Here is a 23,056-nt window from a genome sequence, read left to right as displayed (position 1 = left end):
ATCCTAGGGCCTCATATACGTGGAGTGAGACGTAGAAGAGAGGGCATGAGGTCCAGGCAGGTGTGTCCTTTTTGCCCTGAAGGAAGGGCATGACCACAGAAGGGCAAGAGTGAACTTCCTGAAGCAGGGGGTCCAGGGCAGGACCGCTTTGTACCCACATGATGGGGGGTGGGTATTAGGAAACCTCCTTGCACTGACTAAAGGCTCAAACCACCCCACTCCGACCTGACCGTATTATACTCTCCCAGGGTGTCTTGTTTACTTTCCTAGAATAATTACTTTTACTGGCTTCCAGACAAGCAAAAGGATATGCTGCTATTATCCATGGGAAAATAGCCCAGGAGAAGGCAAAGTGGCTTCCTAACAAACTGCCAGATATTATTGAAAGCTTGGGTTGCAGAGAGGATATTGAAAGCCGGGAACTGAAAGCACCCTCTTAGGTTTCAGGATCCATCTTCAAAGATGGCCGCCCTTCTACAACGAGGAAAAGCCTCGCCTCCTCACATCAGTCAGAACCCCTGCCCGATGTCGCCTGCGCATCTCGCCCCTCTGCTCTCTCTGCCCTTTTATGGGATACCAGCAGAGCTGGCTGTGTTAGATAATCTTCTCTGCTCTCTGACAGCCATCTCTCTGCTCTTCTCATCAGTCTCTCCCTGTCTGACATCAATGATTTCTTTGTGGGTCAAGGCCTGACCTGGATCTCTTGAAACCGGGTCTGTACCTTTTCTCACCCACAGGATGCCAATTCATCTTGCTCTGCTTACCTCTCGATGAATGACTCATCTAGGGGTGGAGTGGGGAGGCCAGCCACACCTGAAACATGTGCCTCTTGGATTCTGGAGATTAAAGCGCTCTGTACTTTGCATCTGATTTTGACTATTTCAAGCAATGGAAGGAGAGAGGTGAGAATAAAGTTACTTGTTGACACTTCCTCATTTCATATCAGGAACCAGAAAATGAAAAAAAGAACTTTTTTTTTTTTTTTGGTGGTGGGCTTCTCCCTTTCACTTGTTCTGTGTTCCTCAGCTAATTTCCTGCCAGGGCAATTTCGGTTCAACTTGCTTTTTAAAGTTATGAATCATACCAGTGACTCAAAGCCAATTTTAGTAAAGAAGAAAAGTGAAGCTGGAGGTCTATAAAGATTCAAACCTAGTAGGAAATATGAATTATTATTTTTGGAACTTTTGGCAAACACCCACTAAAGCATTATTCATTCATTCAGGAAAAATATGTTGAAGACATGCTCAATGGATGGTATAACATAAAAAAGGAGTTAAATACTTTTCTCTGAAAGATGCATAGATTTTTTAAAAATTGAATTCTTATTTTTTCATGGAGTGAAACAAAACTTAGAAGTAGTAGTTTCTATAAATGTGTCAAGTGTGTTGCTATTGAAAAGAACAAGAGGGCCAGGCATGGTGGCTCATGCCTGTAATTCCAACACATTGGGAGGCTGAGGTGGGCGGATCACTTGAGGTCAGGAGTTCAAGACCAGCCTGGCCAACATGGTGAAACCTTGTCTCTACTAAAAATACAAAAATTAGCCAGGCGTGGTGGTGCACGCCTGTAATCCCAGCTACTCAGAAAACTGAGGCATGAGAAGTGTTTGAATCTGGGAGGTGGAGGTTGCGGTGAGCTGACCATGCCACTGCACTCCAGCCTGGGCAACAGAGTGAGACCCTGTCTCAAAAAAAAAAAAAAAAAAAAAAGAGGGAGAAATTATGGAGTTCCTCAACTAGGAACTAGGATGATGAATTCGTAACATTAAACATTTATTTTCTAAATCTTAGAGCTGGAGGACACCTTACTGATTATCTCATCAATTATACACATAACTTTTCAACTTCAATAATGAGAAAAGAGAGGCCCAGAGAGGGTGAATGACTTGCCTGAAGTTGCACAGCTGCTCAGCTTGTAGCAAAACCAGGCCTGGAGTCTGGATCTCCCATCTATCTGTGAGCAAGTGCTCGCTCCAGGAACAATCATCATAGTTATTATTCATCAATTATAAAAGCAAGGCACTTTCTCTTATGCAATACTACTTAATAGTCATACCTCAGAAAAGGCAAGAATCTCATTCCCAAGGTCACATTCTTTCCATTTGTCAGCTCCACTTTGCCCTACATTGCAGTACCGGTAAGCATCTTCTCCTGCTTTTCACCTTTTCTTAAGCAGCCAAGGCCAAATGGGGAAAATGAGAATCTGTCTCCACATTGATGTTTGCTTGTCCACTACTTCATTTCTTCCATCTTTCATTCTCTGTGCAAAGTGTTGAGTCAGGTGCCATGGAAGATTTAAAAATAAAACAAATCAAAAGGTAAGATATAGACCTACCCCTTAAGATATCCAACATCTAAAAGTGGATATAGGTCAGGCACAATGGCTCACTCCTGTAATCCCAGCACTTTAAGAGGCTAAGGCAGGAGGATTGCTTAAACCCAGGAGTTTGAGAGCAGCCTGGGCAACAACGAGAGATCCCATCTATACAAAAAAAAAAAAAAAAAAAAAAAAAAAAATTAGCCAGGCATGGTGGTGTGCACCTGTAGTCCTAGCTACTTGGGAGGCTGAGGCAGGATGATCCCTTGATCCCAGGAGTTCAAGGCTGCAGTGAGCTATGATTGCACCACTGCACTCCAGACTGGGTCTGTCTCAATAAATAAATAAAAGTGAGACTCTGTCTCAATAAATAAATAAAAGGGAATATAAGACTTGTTCACAAATAACCATAAGATAAAATTTAATAAAAAATTAAAAGTAGTAGACAGTGTCATAGAAATTCATGTGTTGGAGGAAAATAAAACTCTGGAAAGGAAGCTAGACGTGGTGATGTGTGATGGTAGTCTGAGCTGCTTGGGAGGCTGAGGCATGAGGATCACTTGAACCCAAGAGTTGAAGTCCAGCCTGGGCAACATAGTGAGACTCCATCTTTAAAAAAACAAAAAAGAACTCTGGGAAGGAGATGTGGAGAAATCTTGGAAAGATGAAGCATTGCTTTACTCTTTGGTGAAAGTCATCACATCCTTCTGGTGATTTTCTTCTTTGAGAATGGCTATAATGCTTTATCAAAGAATAATTTGGTTTTAAAATTTTTGTTGTATTTTGACAAAGTATAATTGTATATATTTATGGAGTATAAAGTGATCTTATGATACATGTATATAATGTGGGATAATTAAATCCAGCTAATTAACATACCCATCATCACAAATAATTATCGCATTTTGTGTTGAGAACTTTTGAAATTTACTCTTAGCAATTTTGAAATATATGATGTAGTATTATTAACTATAGTCACTATACTGTGCAGTATGTCTCAAAAAACTTACTCTTCTTGTCTAACTGAAACTTCTTACCCTTTAGTCAATACCCATTCTCCCAAGCCCTAGCCTCTGTAACCACCATTCTACTCTGTCTTTCTAGAAGTTCAATTGTTTTAGATTCCACAGGTAAGTGGGAACTGCAGTCTTTGTCTTTCTGTGCGTGGTTATGGCTTATTTCACTTAGTTTAATGTCCTCCAGGTTCATTTCATGTTGTTGCAAATGATAGGATTTCTTTATTTTTAAAGGCTGAATAGTAATCCATTATGGGTATCTATTACATTTTCTTTATCCATTCATCCATTTATAGACACTTATTTTGATTCCACAACTTGTCATTGTGAATAAGGCTGTAATTAACATGGGATTGCAGATAACTCAACATACTAATTTCATACTAATTTCAAATCCTTTGTATCTATACCTACAAGATGGATTGCTGGATCATATCATGATTTTATTTTTAGTGTTTTGAGGAACCTCCATAGTGTAGTTTTCTGTAATGGCTGTACTAATTCACATCCCACCAACAGTGTACAAGGATTCCTTTTTCTCCACATCCTCATCAGCACTTGTTACCTTTTGTCCTTTTGATAATAGCTATTCTAAGTGTGAGATATTTCATTGTGTTTTTAATTTGCATTTTCCTAATGATTAGTGATGTTAAGCATTTTTTGTATATCTGCTGGCCATTTTTATGTCCTCTTTCAAGAAATATCTATTAAGATCCTTTGCCCATTTTTAAATCGGGTTATTTGTTTTCTTGTTATTTAATTATTTGAATTCCTTTGGATATTAAGCCCTTATCAGATATACAGCTTGCAAATATTTTCTCCCAATCCATAGGTTGTCTCTTTGTTAATTGTTTCCTTTGCCATACAGAAGCTTTTTTGTTTGGTGTAGTCCCTTTGGCTATTTTTGTTTTTGTTGTCTGAGCCTTTTGGTTCAAATCCAAAAAAATTGCCCAAATCAATGCTGTGTAGTTTTTTCCTTATGTTTTCTTCCATTAGTTTTACAGTTTCAAGTCCTATATTTAAGTATTTAATCATTTTGAGGTTTTTTTTTTCTTTTTTTAAAAATAGATGGGATTTTGTCATGTTGCCCAGATCTTGAACTCCTGAGGTTAAACGATTTGCCTGCCTGGCCTCCCAAAGTGCTGGGATGACAGGCATGAGCCATTGTGCCCAGCCTGAGTTGATTTTTGCAGATGGTGTGACATAAGAATCTGATATCATTCTTTTGCATGTGGTTATCCTGTTTCCCCAATGCCCTTTATTGAAGAGATTGTCCTTTTCCCATTGTGCGTTTTTGACACCTTTGTCAAAAATTAATGAATTATAATGTGTGGGTTCATTTCTGGGTTCTCTGTTTTTCTATTCCATTGGTCAATGTATCTGTTTTTATGCCAGTACCATGCTGTTTTAACTATTACAGCTTTGTAATATAGTTTGAAATCAGGTTAAGGTGATGCCTCTAGCTTTGGCCTTTTTTTTTTTTTTTTTTTTTTGAGACAGGCTCTCACTTTGTCACCCAGGCTGGAGTGCAGTGGTATAATCATAGCTCACTGTGGACTCAAACTCTTGAGCTAAAGAGATCTTCTCACCTCAACCTTCTAAGGAGATGGAATTATAGATGTGCATCACCATGTCTGGCAAATTTTTATTATTATTTATATTTTTTGTAGAGACAAGATCTTGCTATGTTTTTTAGGTGGTCTTGAACCCCTGGAATCAAGTGATCCTCTTGTCTCAGCTTCCCAAAGTGCTGGGATTACAGATGTGAGCCACCATTCCCAGCTGCTTTGTTCTTTTTGCTAAATTTTGCCTTAGCTATTCAGGTTTGTGTGTGTGTGTGTGGGGCCGGGGGGGGTGGTGTGTGGTTACATACGAATTTTAGGATTATTTTTTCTAATTCTGTGAAAAATGACATTGGAATTTTAATAGGAATTTCATTGAATCTGTAGATTGTTTTGGGCACTATAGACTTTGTAAAAATATTAATTCTTTAAATTCATGAACACAGGATATTTTTCCATTTGTGTCTTCAAATTTTTTCATTAATATTTTATAGTTTTAGTGTACAGATCTTTCACCTCTTTGGTTAAATTTATTTCTAAGTACTTACTTTTTTATAGCTATTGTAAATGGGATTGTTTCCTTGATTTATTTTTTGTATAGCCTGCTGTTAATGTATAGAAACCCTAGTGATTTTTGTGCATTGATTTTGTACCCTGCAACTTTACAGAATTTGCTTATTGGTTCTAACAATTTTTTAAATGGAGTCTTCAGGGTTTTGTATATATAAGTGCAAATAGTGAAAATTTTACTAATTTTCTTTTCTATTTGAATGCCTTTTATTTCTTAAAGAATAATTTAAAATAATGAACTTAAGGGGAAATCTAGATTTTCCAAATAGATCCTTGGAAAGTAATAAAAACTTCTTAACTTCTAGACAGTCCAGTCTTATAGGATGTAAAAATTCAGATGCTAACTAAAATCTAGTTAATAACATAACATAAATTTTTATTAAATTTACTGAGCTTTCATCCTGAGTTACATAAATTTGAACAAATTGGTGGATAAGTAAATATTCAGATTTTGATGGAAATGAATAAAAAGTGAGTTGAATAGAAAGATTTTGATTGGGCAAAAGCAGCACTTCGTTTTTTGGCTTTTTTCTTTCTTTTTGTTTATTTGTTTAGCACTCTGCCACATTGTAACCCTAAATGGTTACTCTATGAGAAAATAAAATATAAAACCAAACGTCTTAACTTGTGAAATTACGCAAGACCTCTGTGATGTCTTTGGGCATTTTAAACCTTAATAATTTAGATTGAAGGCAGGTAGAAATTTGGAAGCAAATATGGATCTACTTTTTGTTCACAACCTACTAGTACACAACGAAAAACTCTAATTCTGGGTTTGAGATTCTTTGAAAAAGGAAAAAGAATGGCACCATAAATGAGTAGGAAAATGTGGCCCTATCGCTAGTTAAATCAAAGCCCGTAGAACACAAGAATAGAATTTTCACTTTGCCTTTGAACGCTCCTTTCAGATTTATTACCGCTATGTTCACAACCTAAGTATTTAAGTTTAAAGTTTAAAAATAATAACGTGACTTCAAGAACAGGGAGAAACAGGACTTCAACTACATCTGTGATACTTTATTTCCTTAGAAACGTGAAGTAAACATGGGGAAATGGGAATATTTATTAAATCTGGATGGTGGTGACTGAGAGCATGTTATTTTCTTCTCCCTGTTTTCTTGACTGTTTGAAATGCCTCATAATAAAACACCTGCACACAGGCTTTCTGAAGACCTGATCACTTTTATAAGTCATCAAATCATTCCACTTCTTTTGTCATTGATTTACCACTGAGGATATTACACCACAAAAATGACAGTGTAGAGTGACTAGGACTTCCAACCAATTAGTAGTGATAGGGAAAGTGACCAGTAGGAGTGGACAACCTGGAGGGGCAAAAATTTATTTATTCCTCAGGTCCCTCCAAAACTTGTTGAGGGGATTGCTGCTAGATGCATGGTGTAGGCGGGGCACACAGGCATGATGGGTAATCCTCCCCAGGAGCAGTTTCTCTCACTGCTGGGTATTGGCTGGGCTACTTCTGAGGTGATTTGGCTGCCACAGGACTTAAAAATGCCTTTTCAACAGTCTAGGTAAGGGTGCCTCACCGCATAAAACTGGGGGAACATCTCAAATACTTTGTGAAACATCACGTCAAGTTTAGGTTTTCAGAGGTAAAAGAAGAAAGGTCAAACGTAGATACTAAGGGAGGATATCTATCTTTTAATTATATTTTGTGCTTTCAGGCTCCTAATGTGGTTTTGACTTGGGGATAGGAGATTCAGTTGCAGCTAGCCCTAACCTAAAAGGATGGTGGTTATGTTAAAGTGTGTCCAGAACTAGTAGATTCTTGGTCTCACTGATTTCAAGAAGGAGCTGTGGATCCTCACAGTGAATGTTACACTTTTTAAAAGCAGCATGTCCTGAGTTTATTCTTTATGATGTTTGGAGTTTCTTCCTTCTGGTAGGGTTTGTGGTCTCAGAGACTCAGGAGTGAAACTACAGACATTCGCGGTGAGTGTTACAGCTCTTAAAGGCAGCCCGTCTGGTGTTTGTTCCTCCTGGTGGGTTCATGGTCTTGCTGGCTCTAACAGTGAAGCTGCAGACCTTCACAGTGAGTACAACAGCTCATAAACACAGCGTGGACTCAAAAAGTGAGTAGCAGCAAGATTTGCTGCAAAGATTGAAACAACAAAGCTTCCACAGTGTGGAAGGTAACCAGAGCCGGTTGCCAGTGCTGGTTGGGGCAGCCTGCTTTTATTCTCTTATCTGGCCCCACCCACATCCTGCTGATTGGTCCATTTTACAGAGAGCCAAGTGGTCTGTTTTGACAGGGTGCTGATTGGTGCATTTACAATCCCTGAGCTAGACACAAAGGTTCTCCAGGTCCCCACTAGATTAGCTAGATATGGAGTGTGGACACAAAGGTTCTCCAAGTCCCCACCAGAGTAGCTAGATACAGTGTCGACTGGTGCATTCACAAACCCTGAGCTAGACACAGTGTGCTGATTGGTGTGTTTATAAACCTTGAGCTAGATACAGAGTGCCGATTGGTGTATTTACAATCCCTGAGCTAGACATAAAGGTTCTCCAAGTCCCCACCAGACTCAGGAACCCAGCTGGCTTCACCCAGTGGATGTGCACGGGGTCCGCAGGTGGAGCTGCCTGCTAGTCCCGCGCCATGCGCCCCCATTCCTCAGCCCTTGGGTGGTCAGTGGGACTGGGCGCGGTGGAGCAGGGGGCGGCGCTCGTTGGGGAGGCTCGGGCGGCGCAGGAACCCACGGAGGGCGGCGGGGAGGCTCAGGCATGGCGGGCTGCAGGTCCGAGCCCTTCCCCGCGGGAAAGCAGGTAAGGCCCGGCGAGAAAGTGAGCACAGCAGCTGCTGGCCCAGGTGCTAAGCTCCTCACTGCCCGGGCCGGCCGCTCCGAGTGCCGGCCCGCCGAGCCCACGCCCACCCGGAACGCGCGCTGGCTCGCAAGCGCTTTGGGCAGCCCGGGTTCCCTCCCGCGCCTCTCCTTCCACATCTCCCCGCAAGCTGAGGGAGCCGGCTCCGGCCTTGGCAAGCCCAGAAAGGGGCTTCAGTGCAGCAGCGCGCTGAAGGGTTCCTCAAGTGCCGCCAAAGTGGGAGCCCAGGCAGAGGAGGCGCGGAGAGCTAGCGAGGGCTGTGAGGACTGCCAGCACGCTGTCACCTCTCAAAAGCACGGTAGAAGCTGTCTAAATCTCCCATGACACTTTCAGTCCACCACTAATATTCTGCGACTTGGCAGTTGTACCCAGTACAATTTATTATATGGTAGGCTGATAGAGTACCAGGCAAATTCATATAATAGGTAAGCAGTGTTTCTTTTGTTTTGTTTTGTTTTGTTTTGTGTTTTGAGACAGAGTCTCACTCTGTCACCAGGCTGGAGTGCAGTGGGGAGATCTTGGTTCACTGCAGCCTCCGCCTCCTGGGTTCAAGCAATTCTCCTGCCTCAGCTCCCAAGTAGCTGGAATTACAGGTGTGCACCACCAGGCCCAGCTAATTTTTAGTGGAGATGGGGTTTCGCCATGTTGGCCAGGCTGGTCTCGAACTCTTGGCCTCAGGTGATCCACTTGCCTCGGGCCTCCCAAAGTACTGGGATTACAGAGGTGAGCCACTGCACCCGAACAGTAAACAGTGTTTTTAATAGTTGATATGAGAGATTGAATGCTTCTAATGAGACAGCTACTGCAGTATTTCTTTGTGTGCCTTGTTTAATTCTCACGCTATACTTTAAGATAGGTAGTTTCTTCCCTACCTACATTATAAGGAATCAGAAGCTCAAATAATTTGACAAAAGTCACATGACAAACGGAGACAGGATTTGAACCCAGGACTGTCTAATGCAGCAGGCATGCTCTTTTAAAATATCCCATGCTGTCTCCTCATCCTTCGCGACCATTTGGGGGGCTTTAGTCTTACCTTATTCTCTTTAGGAGGTGGGGGTGGGTACATGGAGAAGGAGTAGCTACTTGGTGGCAGCTTTAGGGCTGAAATGGGTTGTCTCTCCTCCTCTCCAAGAACGGTTGCTCTGAATCCTGTATCTTCATTGTCTTTTTGGGGACATTGTCCGTTACTGTGTAGTACCCGCTCTCCCACTCTATTAGCTATATCCCTCTCTGTACAATGTGTGCAAATCTCTCCTATTTTTCAGGAAGCTTCCATATGACACTGCATTTCCCTTTAACTACCACCCAATCTGGTAGCTACTCACCACGTGTGGCAAGTGAGTACTTGAAATATGGCGAGTGTAACTGAGGGGTTGCATTTAAGATTTTAGAAATGGAAGCAGTACATAATATTTTTCTTCTCTCTCTCTCTCTCTTTATTTTTGCAGAGATAGGGTCTCGCTTTGTTGCCCAGCTTGGTCTCAAACTCCTGACCTCAAGTGATCCACCTGCCCTGGCCTCCCAAAGTGCTGGGATTACAGGCATGAGCTGCCATGCCCAGCCAAAAATATCTGTCCATTAAACTCAACTCTACCATTCTGGACTGTATTCCACTCTGCATCACGTAAGACGTTATTGTATGTCAGTGGATGTGTTAAGTGTGTTCATCATCTAGTATTATACATAAGTGCTTCCTCTATCTAGTCTGTCAATGGATGGATTCAGTTTCTTTTTTTTTTTTTTTGAGACAGAATCTCACTCTGTTGCGCAGGCTGGAATGTAGCGCTGCGATCTCGGCTTACTGCAACCTCTGCCTCCCGGGTTCAAACAATTCTCCTGCCTCAGCCTCCTGAGTAGCTGGGATTACAGGCGTGTGCCAGCATGCCTGGCTAAGTTTTGTATTTTTTGTAGAGATGGGTTTTTACCATGTTGGCCAGGCTGGTCTCAAACTCCTGACCTCAGGTGATCTGCCTGCCTCAGCCTCCGAAAGTGTTGGGATTCCAGGTGTGAGCCACCATGCCCAGCCTCAGTTTCAGTTATTTCTTACATGCACCCATGTGTTTATATGCACACTGTAACATGTTTATTTGAATATTTTATTCAGAGAGCATAGGTTACAGAGATACCTATGCATATCATAGTTAATAATTAAGCTGAAATATTATTTTAATTATAATATCTTTAAATTATTTATCAAGTTTTCTATCTTATTGTATCAGCTGGGATTCTCCAGAGAAACAGAGCCAATGGGAGATATATGTTTAATATAAGGAAATGGCTCAGCAATTACAGAGACCAAGAAGTCCCAGGATCTGTAGTCAGCAAGCTGGAGATCCAGGAGAGCTGGTGGTTTAGATCCAGTTTGAGTTTGAAGGTCTGAGAGCTAGGAAAGCCAATGGTGTTAAGTGGCACACTGACCATTTCTAAGTAGTCTAGGCAGAACTCTCTGGCCTTTAATGTGAAAGAATAAATTCAACTTAACACGAATAAATAGGACTCGAGGAAGTTGAGAATGTGGAAACTGCTTTTGGCAATTTCACTTGGAGGTGACAGTCATTCTGGAGGATAATACGTAACATGAATTGTGACAGGATCACAGATTTGGACCCAGGGAGGATTTATCTAGGGAATAATCCCAAAGATTTTTTTTTAAACCTACATATTCAAATATATTTATAGCAGAGATATTGAAAGCAGGGGAAATTGCAGGTAACTTTCATGTTCAAGAGGCAGGTAAAACTTAAATAAACAGATACAACCTCTTCATGAAATACTAAGTAGCAGTAAAATGAATAATCTTGAAGCCATGTTCTGTGGAAAAGTGTATGTGACCTCAATGCTCATTTTCCCCTTAATTTCAGGGGCTCATTGTTTCAGATATGTGACATGTGAGCTAAAACCATGGTACAGTTCCTCAAAATCATATTATCCCCAAGGCACTATTGAGCAACAGAATTTCTGACAGACTTGTGGAAATTAAAACTGAAAGTTCTCTTCTCCAGTTTTTACTGCCATATTTTATTCTCCACTCTTTAATTTTTTTTTTTTTTCAGACAGAGTCTCGCTCTGTCACCCAGGCTGGAGTGCAATGGCATGATCTTGGCTCACTGCAACCTCCACCACCTGGGTTCAAGTGAATCTCCCACCTCAGCCTCCCAAGTAGCTGGGATTATAGGCACCCGCCATCACACCAGGCTAATTTTTGTATTTTTGTAGAGACGGGGTTTCACCATGTTGCCCAGGATGGTCTTGAACTCCTGACCTCAGGTGGTCCACCTGCCTCGGCCTCCAAAGTGCTGGGATTACAGGCATGAACCACCGCGCCTGGCCTTGTTCTCCACTCTTAGGAGACACACTGACACAACAGCTTACTGTGTACCTTCCAGACCTTTTAGGCATATACAAACCATAATAACAATAAATACAAACATATATTTTTCTTTGTGCATAAATAGGCACACACTATACTCAGCACTCTGTAACTTGCATTTTTCATGTAATAATACAGAAACCTCTGTAAATGTATAGATCTGTTTGCTTTTAATGGCTGCATGTTCATGTTGATGCAGCCACTAAAAGGAAACAGATCACCGGGTGCGGTGACTCATGCCTGTAATCCCAGCACTTTGGGAGGCTGAGGTGGTCAGATCACTTGAGATGAGGAGTTCAAGACCAGCCTGGCCAACATGGTGAAACTCTGTCTCTACTAAAAATACAAAAACAATTAGCTGGGCATGGTGGCACCCGCCTGTAATCCCAGATACTCAGGAGGCTGATCCAGGAGAATCGCTTGAACTCAAGAGGTGGAGGTTGCAGTGAGCCGAGATGTGCCACTGCACTCCAGCCTGTGCGACACAGTGAGACTTCATCTCAAAAAAAAAAAAAAAAAAGGAAACATCTATAGATTCACAGAGGTTTCTATGATATATTAAATATCAACAATGCCTAAATATAGATATGCTAAATATCCATTAATGAATATGCTAAATATCCATCAATGCCTATGATTGAGTAAATTATTGTATAATAATTAATATTGTGTAATAATTTACTCAGTCATAGGCATTGATGGGTATTTAGGTTATTTCTAATTTTTTATTAGAAATTTTTATTTCTAATTTTTTGTCTAGTAATCAGTGCTGTAGAACATCACATTGATTCATTACATCTGTGATATCATACTGGTCAGGAAGGATGAGTAAGAGGTGGCTTGTGCAAGTTGGAAGCCTTGGTGAGACCCATGTACTCCAGAGAATGGGAAATAAATCCTACAAAGATCCAGAGATCTGCCAACTCAGGAAGGTTTTTAGGGGTCTAGTGGACAGGATTGTGTTGGTACATATCCTCCAAAGTTAGGGCATATTGCTGCATCTTGCATCCCCTAACACAAAGAAGGAAGCACAGTGCCTGGTGGGCCTCTATGAATTCTAGAGGCAACACAGTCTACACCTGGGAATATGGCTATGACTCACACCCAGGAGGCCCAAAGACCTATGAACTCTCAAAATTGGTCTACCAGGGCCTTTTTCCAAGAGAGCACTCCACTTTGAAGAAAAAGTGCTGGTAGTAAGAGAGAATAATAAAGAGAAGATCTAAATACATGTGAGAGAGGACACACCCAAGAAATCTCAGAAAGCAAGCCACTTGATTTTTGAACACTGTATTCATTGCATTTTATTGTTTTCAGGTAACAGAAGTGAGGGTCATATGAAGTTAAAAAGCTGCCCTGAACCATGCTTCCTTCTAAAAGTTCAGCAAACCAATTTCACATAAAATGAGTGTGGGAAATTGATAGCAACCAATTCCTACACAAAGCTATTAGAAAAAAGATAACAAAGAGCAAAATAATATCCCTACAGACAATGAAAGCATGGCAGAAAGCCATGTCCATAGAGAAGATCAAAATTGTAATCTTCTCTTTCACAATGAGCTAAAAGGCAATAAGAAAATTGTACAAAAAGGTGAAAAAAATAACACAAATCAGAATTTTTAAAAACTTAGAATGTGGTCGTAGAACTAAGGAAAGAGCTAGAAAGAAAATAAATAATTTCTTAAATGAAAACTAAACAAGAATAAATGCAAGCACAAACTCCTTAAAAGAAATAGAAGATGGAAAGGGAAAACATTTTTAAAGGTTAAAAAATGAAGAACTATATGAAAAAACAAAGAGAAATTGATAAATATTGAAGATAGACAAAGAGGATATAAAATATGGCTAACAGGAGTTTCTGGAAAAAAAATACAAAAGTTAGAGAATAGAACAACTATCACAAATTATAGTTCAAGAAAACTGTATGAAATAGAAAATTGAAATTCTATATTGAAGAAAGTGCATTGCATGTTTGAGAATACTGACCCAGAATGACCAAGACTAAGACATATTTTAGTAAAAGTACAGGATTACAGGATTTTAGAGAAAAAGAAAGAAAATCCTTTGGGCCTCTAGCCAAAAAGATCATGTTATTTATAAGGGAAAGAAACTGAGATTATCATTTTTCAACACCACCACTTTACGTTAGAAGAAAATGGAGTCAACATTTTAAATACTCAAGGACAGAAAATTAGAGCCAAGAATTTTATATCCAGGAAAAATGAATTTTAAGTATGAAGGGTATAGACAATCTGTTTTCAACTTGTGAGAACTTGGAGAATATTATATTCACGAAACAGTGAACAACTCGTAGCAATAAGCATCTTTACAGACCAGATTGTGGTCTTGAAATGCCATTTCCCTCTAAAAGAAACCGGGGAAGGTTTTGATCCAGGAACATGGGATGAGATGAGTTTTGCCTAGCTAAATCAGTGGCAAACATTTTTTGCAAACAAGTTATGGGAAGAAGTAGATGCCATAACATGATATGTGAGTTGTTCTGTTGGAGGAGGCTACAGAAAGGATGAGACAAAGGTTTGGTTTTCTAAAACAGTCTCATCACGTTGATTTGTTTGGTCACTAACTTAAAAACATGCCCCAGGATGCCCTTAACCTGGGAATTTTGTTTTTGGAGGTATGCAAACTCCTCCTGAAATCATCTTTCTGGTTTACACGGTGCTTGGCATGGAATAATGAAGTTTCAGTGTTTGGCTCTGATAAGGAGAGAGGGACCAGTATAGATTAGGCTGAAAAGTTACCTTTAAAATTTGAAAAAGTGCTTAGATACAGCTTAAGAGCTGTAGAATTATCTGGAGTGTTTTATACACAACATCAATAAAGGTAATTACAAAATGTGTCCATCATATGTTTTTAAAGACTTTTTTGCTCACATTCCCTTACATGTTGTTCCTGAAGGTCTTTGGCCCAGAGCTTAGATGAGATTTATGGGGAGAGTGGCATAGGCAATTTGGGAAGGAAAGAGGAGGGAGAAGAAAGGTGCCTGCCAGGTAAATGTCAGCCCTCAGTTTAAAGGTTAATTTGGGGCAAGTAGGCTCAGGTGGAGTCAGGGAGGAGTAGCTCAGTGCAGGAATGAGGGTGTTCCACACCTCAATCAGTTCCAGCAAAGCCTGGCCCAGCATTTTTTGTGTTTAGAATTGCCTCTCTCTGGTGCATTTTGATTCAGTTTCCAAGTCATCATCTTTTCTGATGTGGCTCTCAGTCTCTCAGCAAGCTCAAGCCTAGTCTTCCCCTCCTTGGATTTAATAAGACTTTTTGTTTTCCTGAGACAGGGTCTTGCTCTGTCACCCAGGCTGGGGTACAGTAGTGTGATCATAATTCACTGCAGCCTTGAACTTTCCTGCTCCAGCAATCCTCCCGCCTCAGCCTCCTGAGTCACTGGGACTATAGGCACATGCCTCTATGCCTGGCTAATTTTTTTAATTTTTTGTAGTGAAGGTGTCTCACCATGTTGCCCAGGCTGGTCTCAAACACCTGGCCTCAAGTGATCCTCCTGCCTCAGCCTCCCAAAGTGCTGGAATTACCAGCATGAGCCACGGCACCCTGCCTAATAAGACTCTTTATCTCTTCCTCATGTGCCTTCCTTTGAGAGTGATGTTCTTTGGCAGCACTCAGATACTTCAGGTTCTGGCCCATCAGTCTGGTCTCTTTATCCATCTCTCAACAACAGCACTTTGTCCTCCCAAGTCCTACACAGCCACCACCAACACCAAACTATTTTCCCTACTTCTGGTGTGCCTCACTTGGCAAGTGCTGAGCATCTGTGAGTTCAAGTACCTGGCACTCGGCCAGGCATGGTGGCTCATGCCTGTAATCTTAGCACTCTGGGAGGACAAGGCGGATGGATCACCTGAGGTCAGGAGTTCAAAACCAGCCTGGCCAACATGGTGAAACCCCATCTCTACTAAAAATACAAAAAAACTAGCCGGGTATGGTGGCGGGCCTGTAATCCAGCTACTTAGGAGGCTGAGGCGGAAGAATTGCTTGAACCCGGGAGGCGGAGGTTGCAGTGAGCCAAGATCACGCCACTGCACTCCAGCCTGGGCAACAGAACGAGACTCTGTCTCAAAAAAGAAAAGAAAAGAAAAGAAATAAAAAATAAATAAATTACCTGTGATTCCACCTTTTCTCTGTCTCTCATCAAGCCTAATTGCAATAACCTTCAAACTTCCCTCTTTCCTCAGCAACTTTCTCAGCCTCTTCTAGTTTTTACAGGATGGTAGCCAGGTACCCGGGAGCTCTCAAGATCAGATTTTAAAATAACATGTTCTTTAATAAATCAGTATTGTTGACTTTGAAATGCTTTACCTTGAGAAACTGCACAGATAGTCTAGGGCTGCTGCTGCTGTTCAAAAGTTTTTGGGATTCTCCTTATGAATCCAAAATATATTCTGGAAATTTTCTGGATATCATGGGATGGTAAAAGACCATCATTTGTGGACAGGCATGATTTTTAAAACAATCAAAGTTATTTCGAGCCCAGGATGGTAAATAAAGTTGAGCAATCAAATGAATCGCATGTACAATTGAGATATAAACAATAAAATGAGGCCGATTTTATGGAATGGGTGCAATTCCATCCTGCGTAAGAACAGGCCCTATATTGGGCCCATGATTTAAAGGCCCATGCACATATCACAAATACACTAAAAGAACAAAAAACAAAAAAACACACAGAGCCTCTGTCACTCGAGATCAAGTGCTCAGCCCTGACACAGTACAATTCATAACCTTACAACATCTGCCATCATGATTAGCACTGATCAGACCGCAGGAAAATACTTCAGAAAAATTCCTGCACATTGTCCTTGATAGCTTTGCAACAAAAGGCAACTGCGTCTGAACACTGTGAGGTTGTTCTCTGCCAACACTGCTGTGGAGAACCCAGTGGTTTTGAGTAGCAGAAATGCTCAAAAGATAAACTGAGAGAAAAGATAAATGAATGACCCCGTCAAACACATTTTCTCAGAGAGCTGAATGCAGTAGCTTCTTGTGTAAGGAAGTATCATTTCTTATTTGTGTCTAGTGTCTACCTTCACCCATCTCTTCCTGTTACAGTGTTTGAATGAGGAGGCTGTTCACAAGAATTACCCATGGTGACTGGGAAAGATTTCAAAATATTAAGCAATTTGTATTACATATATATATAAATATATATTATTATATATATAGGTCTAGATGTAACATATGAAGTATGAGGCTAAATCTTTACAATAGCAGCTACGGTCGTCCCACCTTATTTGAGGGGAATATGTTCTGAGATCCCCAGTGGATGCCTGAAACTGTGGATAGACTGAACCCCAGCCAAGAAATGCCAAGGTCATATTTTTGATATGGACGGGAGGCAGGAAAATACTGGGTAGAAGAGGGTGGTTCCCTGGCAAAGTCCCCACCTTCAAGCCTGGAAAATGTGGCCCTAAATAAGAAGAGTTATCCCTGTTTTCTCACCCACATGTTGCCTTTTTGGCCTGCCCTGCCACCCTATCCTGTGCCTATATAAACCCCAGACCTCAACTGGCGAAGAGACAAGTGGCTGAACATGAAGAGGAGAAGCAGCAACTGAGCGTCGGAGACTATGGATAGACACAGCTTAACTTCAGAAGGCAGGACCTTGGAGGGGAGCCTGGCCGGAGACAGCTGGGCTTGGGGACAGATCACCACCTTCTTGCACCATCCCCTTTCCAGCTTTCCTTCCACCGAGAGTCACTTCCGTCACTTAATAAAATCCTCTGCATTCATCACCTTGCAAACTGTTTGTGCAACCTGGTTATACCTGGATGCTGAACAAGAACTTGGGTGTCAAAAAGGCAGGTGGAGAAGGCTGTCATCCTGACTCTCCACTGAGCTGTCAACGCTTAGCTGTCCATGGATGGCAAAGCTACAAAAGCATTAATTGTAACACACCCCTAGATGCTGGCTTGCATGCTCCCTCCCATGAGGGGTTGAGCCCAGTGGGTTTGAGTGAGTGAAGTTTGTCCCTGTTGGCACCAAAGTGCCCTGCTAGACTCAGCCGGTGCACTCCAGTTCCTGCCCATTAAAGGGTCAAGGGAAGTATCCTGTCTCGTTTTCACTTAAAGGAAGACTTTTATGGCTTCTCTTGGCATATCTGAATTGTCAGCACACTTCTCTTGCCCTTTAACACCATTATTAAATAAAATAAGTGTTACTGGAATACAAGCACTGCTATCCTGGGACGGTCCGTCTGATAGCTGAGATGGCTGCTAAGTGATAACGAGTGGGGAGCATCTACAGCAAGGAGACAGCTGGACAAAGGGAGCGCTGAGGTCCCGGTTGGGACAGAGATTTCATCATCCTGCTTAGTCGGGTGCACAGTTTTAAACTTATATATTGTTTATTTGTGAAATGTCATATTTAGTATTTTTGGGCTGTGGATGACCCCAGGTAACTGAAATCTCAGAAAGTGAAATCCCAGATAAGGGGGACTACTGTAGATGGATATTGAAGACTACAATCATGAATATTTATAAATTTATAAAAATTGAATAATGTTTAATTACAATATGGAAAAAGAACAAAAATGTCAACTTTACATAATTTGATTTAAAATTTAATATTTATTATTATAATTTGTAATTTGTCACTGATATTTACAGATGACTTTTTTTAAGTTTGGAAGAAAAATGACATTTTTGGAAAGCTTATAGGCAAATCATGTTTTTGATTTTAACTGTTACTTTATATTTTTATGAAAATGCATTCAACTGATACTTTGACTACAAATGCACTTAATTTTTTAATCCTTTAAATCATTACCAAGAATAGAACACAAACTTAATTAGTACAACTAGTGATGTTTGCTGATAGGCATGAAAGACAAATAACTTTTCTGAAATAACTTATAAATTTTATATACCATATTTAACTTTGTACTCATCCAAATTTGCCAACCCATCAACAAAATATCCAAACTTATGCAATAATAATTAAATTAAGTTGCTCTTGGTATTTTGCTGACTTTCAGGCATATAAAAAACATGGATTTAAGGCTGGATGCAGTGGCTCACGCCTGTAATCCCAACACTTCGGGAGGCTGAGGCAGGCAGATCAGTTGAGGTCAGGAGTTCAAGACCAACCTGGCCAACATGGTGAAACCCCGTCTCTACTAGAAATACAAAAAATTGGCACGGTGTGGTGGTGCACACCTGTAATCCCAGCTACGTGGGAGGCTGATGCAGGAGAATCGCTTGAACCAGGGAGGTGGAGGTTGCGGTGAGCCGAGACAGCACCACTACACTCCAGCCTGAGCGAAAAAGCGATACTCCATCTCAAACAAAAAACAAAAAAAACATGGCTTTACACATAGTTTTCTTTTTTTATTACAAAGGTATATATGTCAAATGAGAAGAATGGAATATATTTTATTTTGATTTATAACTTTTAATTATTTAGACATAAGGTATATGAGTCTCAAGTTGTGCTCTTGTTCCAGGCTCTGCAAATGCTAAGGTTGGGTCTGGGGGCTTTATAACAAACAAGTTCTGGTACTGTTCCGAGCACTGCCATATGAGTAGTAATATTTCCAAAGATGACCACTAAGGACCACACTCACTTGCAGATACATATTTATTTTAAAAATATTCATTTTTCTTTCTAGCAATACCTATATATCACTGGTCATGCACTTCAGCATAAACAATAGATATATACATTCCAAAAAGGTAGTGTGTAAACTAAATTTCTTTCTTTTTTTTGAGACAGAGTTTCGCTCTTGTTGCTCAGGCTGGAGTACAATGGCGCCATCTCAGCTCACAGCAACCTCTGCCTCCTGGGTTCAAGCAATTCTCCGGCCTCAGCCTCCTGAGTAGCTGGGATTACAGGCACCTGCCACCATGCCCAGCTAATTTTTTTTATTTTTAGTAGAGACGTGGTTTCACCATGTTGGTCAGGTTGGTCTCAAACACCTGACCTTAGGTGATCCACCTGCCTTGGTCTCCCAAACTGCTGGGATTACAGGCATGAGTCACCTCGCCTGGCCAACTAAATTTCTTAAGTAGTTTAGAAGTCTCGCTATTTGAAATATTGCTTGTGATTAATTTCTTTTTTCTTTTTTCTTTTCTTTTTTTTTTTTTTTGAGACAGAGTCTCACTCTGTTTCCCAGGCTAGAGTTCAATGGCATGATCTCAGCTCACTGCAACTTCTGCCTCCCATATTCAAGCAATTCTCCTGCCTCAGCCTCCTGAGTAGCTGGGATTACAGGCATGAGCCACGACGCCTGGCTAATTTTTGTATTTTTAGTAGAGATGGGGTTTCACCATGTTGACCAGGCTGGTCTTGAACTCCTGGCCTCAAGAGATCCTCCCGCCTTGGCCTCCCAAAGTTCTGGGATTACAGGCATGAGCCATGGCGCCCAGCCTGCTTGTGATCAATTTCAAAGCACAGACTCTATAAAGCAAGTTATCATCTTCTTCGTATATGTATTTTTGAAAATCCATGCTTAAAACAACAGCAGCTCAACCCTGAATGCATAGTAGCATCACCTAGGGAGGGTTTAAAAAATATTGATATTCTGGTTCCAGCCTAGGGGATTTTGCTATACCTGATCTGGGATAGGGTTCAGGCATGAGGTTTTTTTCGTTTTTTTTTCCTCCCCTTCCCCTTCCCCTTCCCCTTCCTTAACAGGGTCTCACTCTGTTGCCCAGGCTGGAGTGCAGTGGCATGATCTTAGCTCACTGTAACCTCCGTCTTCCAGGTTCAAGCAATTCTCCTGGCTCAGCCTCTCCAGTAGCTGGGGTTTACAGGCATGTGCCACCAGGCCAAGCTAAGTTTTTTTTTTTTTTTTTTTTTTTGAGATGGAGTCTCACTCTGTTGCCCAGGCTGGAGTGCAGTGGCGTGATCTCGGCTGACTGCAAGCTCCGCCTCCAGGGTTCACACCATTCTCCTGCCTCAGCCTCCCAAGTAGCTGGGACTACAGGCGCACACCCGGCTAATTTTTTTGTATTTTTAGTAGAGACGGGGTTTCACCGTGTTAGCCAGGATGGTCTCAATCTCCTGACCTCGTGATCCGCCCGCCTTGGCCTTCCAAAGTGCTGGGATTACAGGCGTGAGCAGGGAGGCCCTATGTGCCCTTCACCCAGTTTCCCCTAATGATAACCTTGTATAACTATAGCACAATATCAATTGCAGGGAAATAATATTGGTATAGTCCACAGAGCTTATTCAGATATCAACAGTTTTACATACACTCGTGTGTGTGTGTGTGTGTGTGTGCATGTGTATGAGCATAGTTCTATGCAATTTTACCTTACATGTAGAGTCACATAATCACCATTACAATCAACATACAGAAATGTGCCATTACCACAAGGCTCCCTTATGCTATTCTTCCATTTCTAATCCCCTGGCAACTACTAATCTGTTCTCCATCTCTATGATTTTGTTATTTTAAGGATGTTATGTAAATGAATCATACTGTGCATATGATTTTGAGAGTGGCTTTTCTCACTCAGCACAATTCATTGAAATCCATCCAAGTGGCTGCATACATCAATAGTTTGTTTCTTTTTGTTGGTACATAATATTGCATGGTATAGAGGTACTGCAATTGATTTAACCATTCACTCACTGAAAAATTTTTGGGTTGTTTCCAGTTTGGGGCTGCTATGAATAAAGCTGTTATAAACATTTGTGTACAGAGTTTTGTGTAAACATAAGTTCCCTCTTCTCCGGTATAAATGACCAACTGTGGAATTGCTGGGTTGTAAGGCTAGTGTGTGTTTCATTTCATAAGAAGCTGCCAAACTGTTTCCCAGAGTGGTTGTACCATTTTACTCCCCACCAGCAATGAATGAGTAGTGAAAGAAACAAAAATATTTCTCTCTAGAATACCGGGTATTGTTGAGCTGAAGAAGGTTAAAATGCAGGGGAACACTCTGCCCCTACCTTTGCTTGCCTGATGTTTGGACAGCAATTTACAAAGACAAAGGTCTTCCTGCCCTCCTCTGTGCCTTCCCCACCTAAAGACTAGGCCCTTTACAACACTGTCTTACAGCTCAGAGACAGAGCTCAGATATAGTGACGCAAGAGGGTCTAGACGCATTCTCCACTCTTGCCATAAATTTACCTTCCCACATTTTCCTGCTTTTTGGAAGCCTGAAGATGGTCTTTTCTTTGTCTGTCACTATATAGGATTCATGGCTCTTTAATACATGCTTAAATACTATTTAAGCAAGGTCCCTAAAACACTGCCTGACATTTTGAACTGCCTGAAGTTTTGAAATAGTTTTGAACTGAGGTCTCTCCTGCATGATGGGTACAGCACACTTTAATAAACTTCTGCAATTTTTCTCTTGTTAATCTGACTTTTGTTTTCAGGACAGTGTCTCAACTAAGAACCTATAAGGAAAAATAAAGAAATTATATTTTCTCCCCCATGGCAGTCTAGTTTCTTCGTATTCTAGAAACTGCCCTTGCAAAATTATAACAGTGAGAAAAATCTAACATAACTGACTCCATCCTATTTCAAACTTCACAAGCTAATAGCATTGGCTCATTCCTGGGTGTAGGCCATGCTAACTATGAGAGAAATGTTTACAGTTTAACCTTAAAGCGAAGATGATAATAGTCTCCAAAATTCACTCCCTCCCTGTTCAGGGACTGAAACCACCTTTGTAAAACTAATGAAAGGCCACAAAGTTAAAATTACATTAGGGGTCTGAATTCTGCTAAGATATAGGCATAGTTAATTCTGCTAATTCTGAATTCTGCTAAGATATAAGAATGGTTAAACAGTAACCAGCCATTGTTCCCTAACTTGCTTTTTAATAATTGCTTACTGCTCAAGGGTCACATAGCTTGTGGTCACAAGATTTGTTAACTTCTCCAGTAGTTGCTTCTATAGATAACATTGCTATGGTGAAACTTAAGACTGGTGTCTCAGATATTTTTCAGACTTTTCATTCTGGTGGACCAAGTGACACCACCAAGACCAATGACCCACAACCAGAAATGGACTCAACTGGTCCTGTTGAGAGGTGACAGCGTGCTGGCAGTCCTCACAGCCCTCGCTCGCTCTTGGCGCCTCCTCTGCCTGGGCTCCCACTTTGGCGGTACTTGAGGAGCCCTTCGGCCCGCCGCTGCACTGTGGGAGCCCCTTTCTGGGCTGGCCAAGGCTGGAGCCCACTCCCTCAGCTTGCAGGGAGGTGTGGAGGGAGAGGTGCGAGCGGGAACTGGGGCTGCGTGCGGCGCTTGCGTGCAGGCCAGCTGGAGTTCCGGGTGGGCGTGGGCTTGGCGGGCCCGCACTCGGAGCAGCCGGCCAGCCCTGCTGGCCCCAGGCAATGAGGGACTTAGCACCCGGGCCAGTGGCTGTGGAGGGTGTACTGGGTCCCCCAGCAGTGCCA

The sequence above is a fragment of the Pan paniscus genome, chromosome 5 (assembly GCF_029289425.2).
Source record: "Pan paniscus chromosome 5, NHGRI_mPanPan1-v2.0_pri, whole genome shotgun sequence".
NCBI lineage: Eukaryota > Metazoa > Chordata > Mammalia > Primates > Hominidae > Pan > Pan paniscus.
This window is presented reverse-complemented; position numbering follows the sequence as displayed.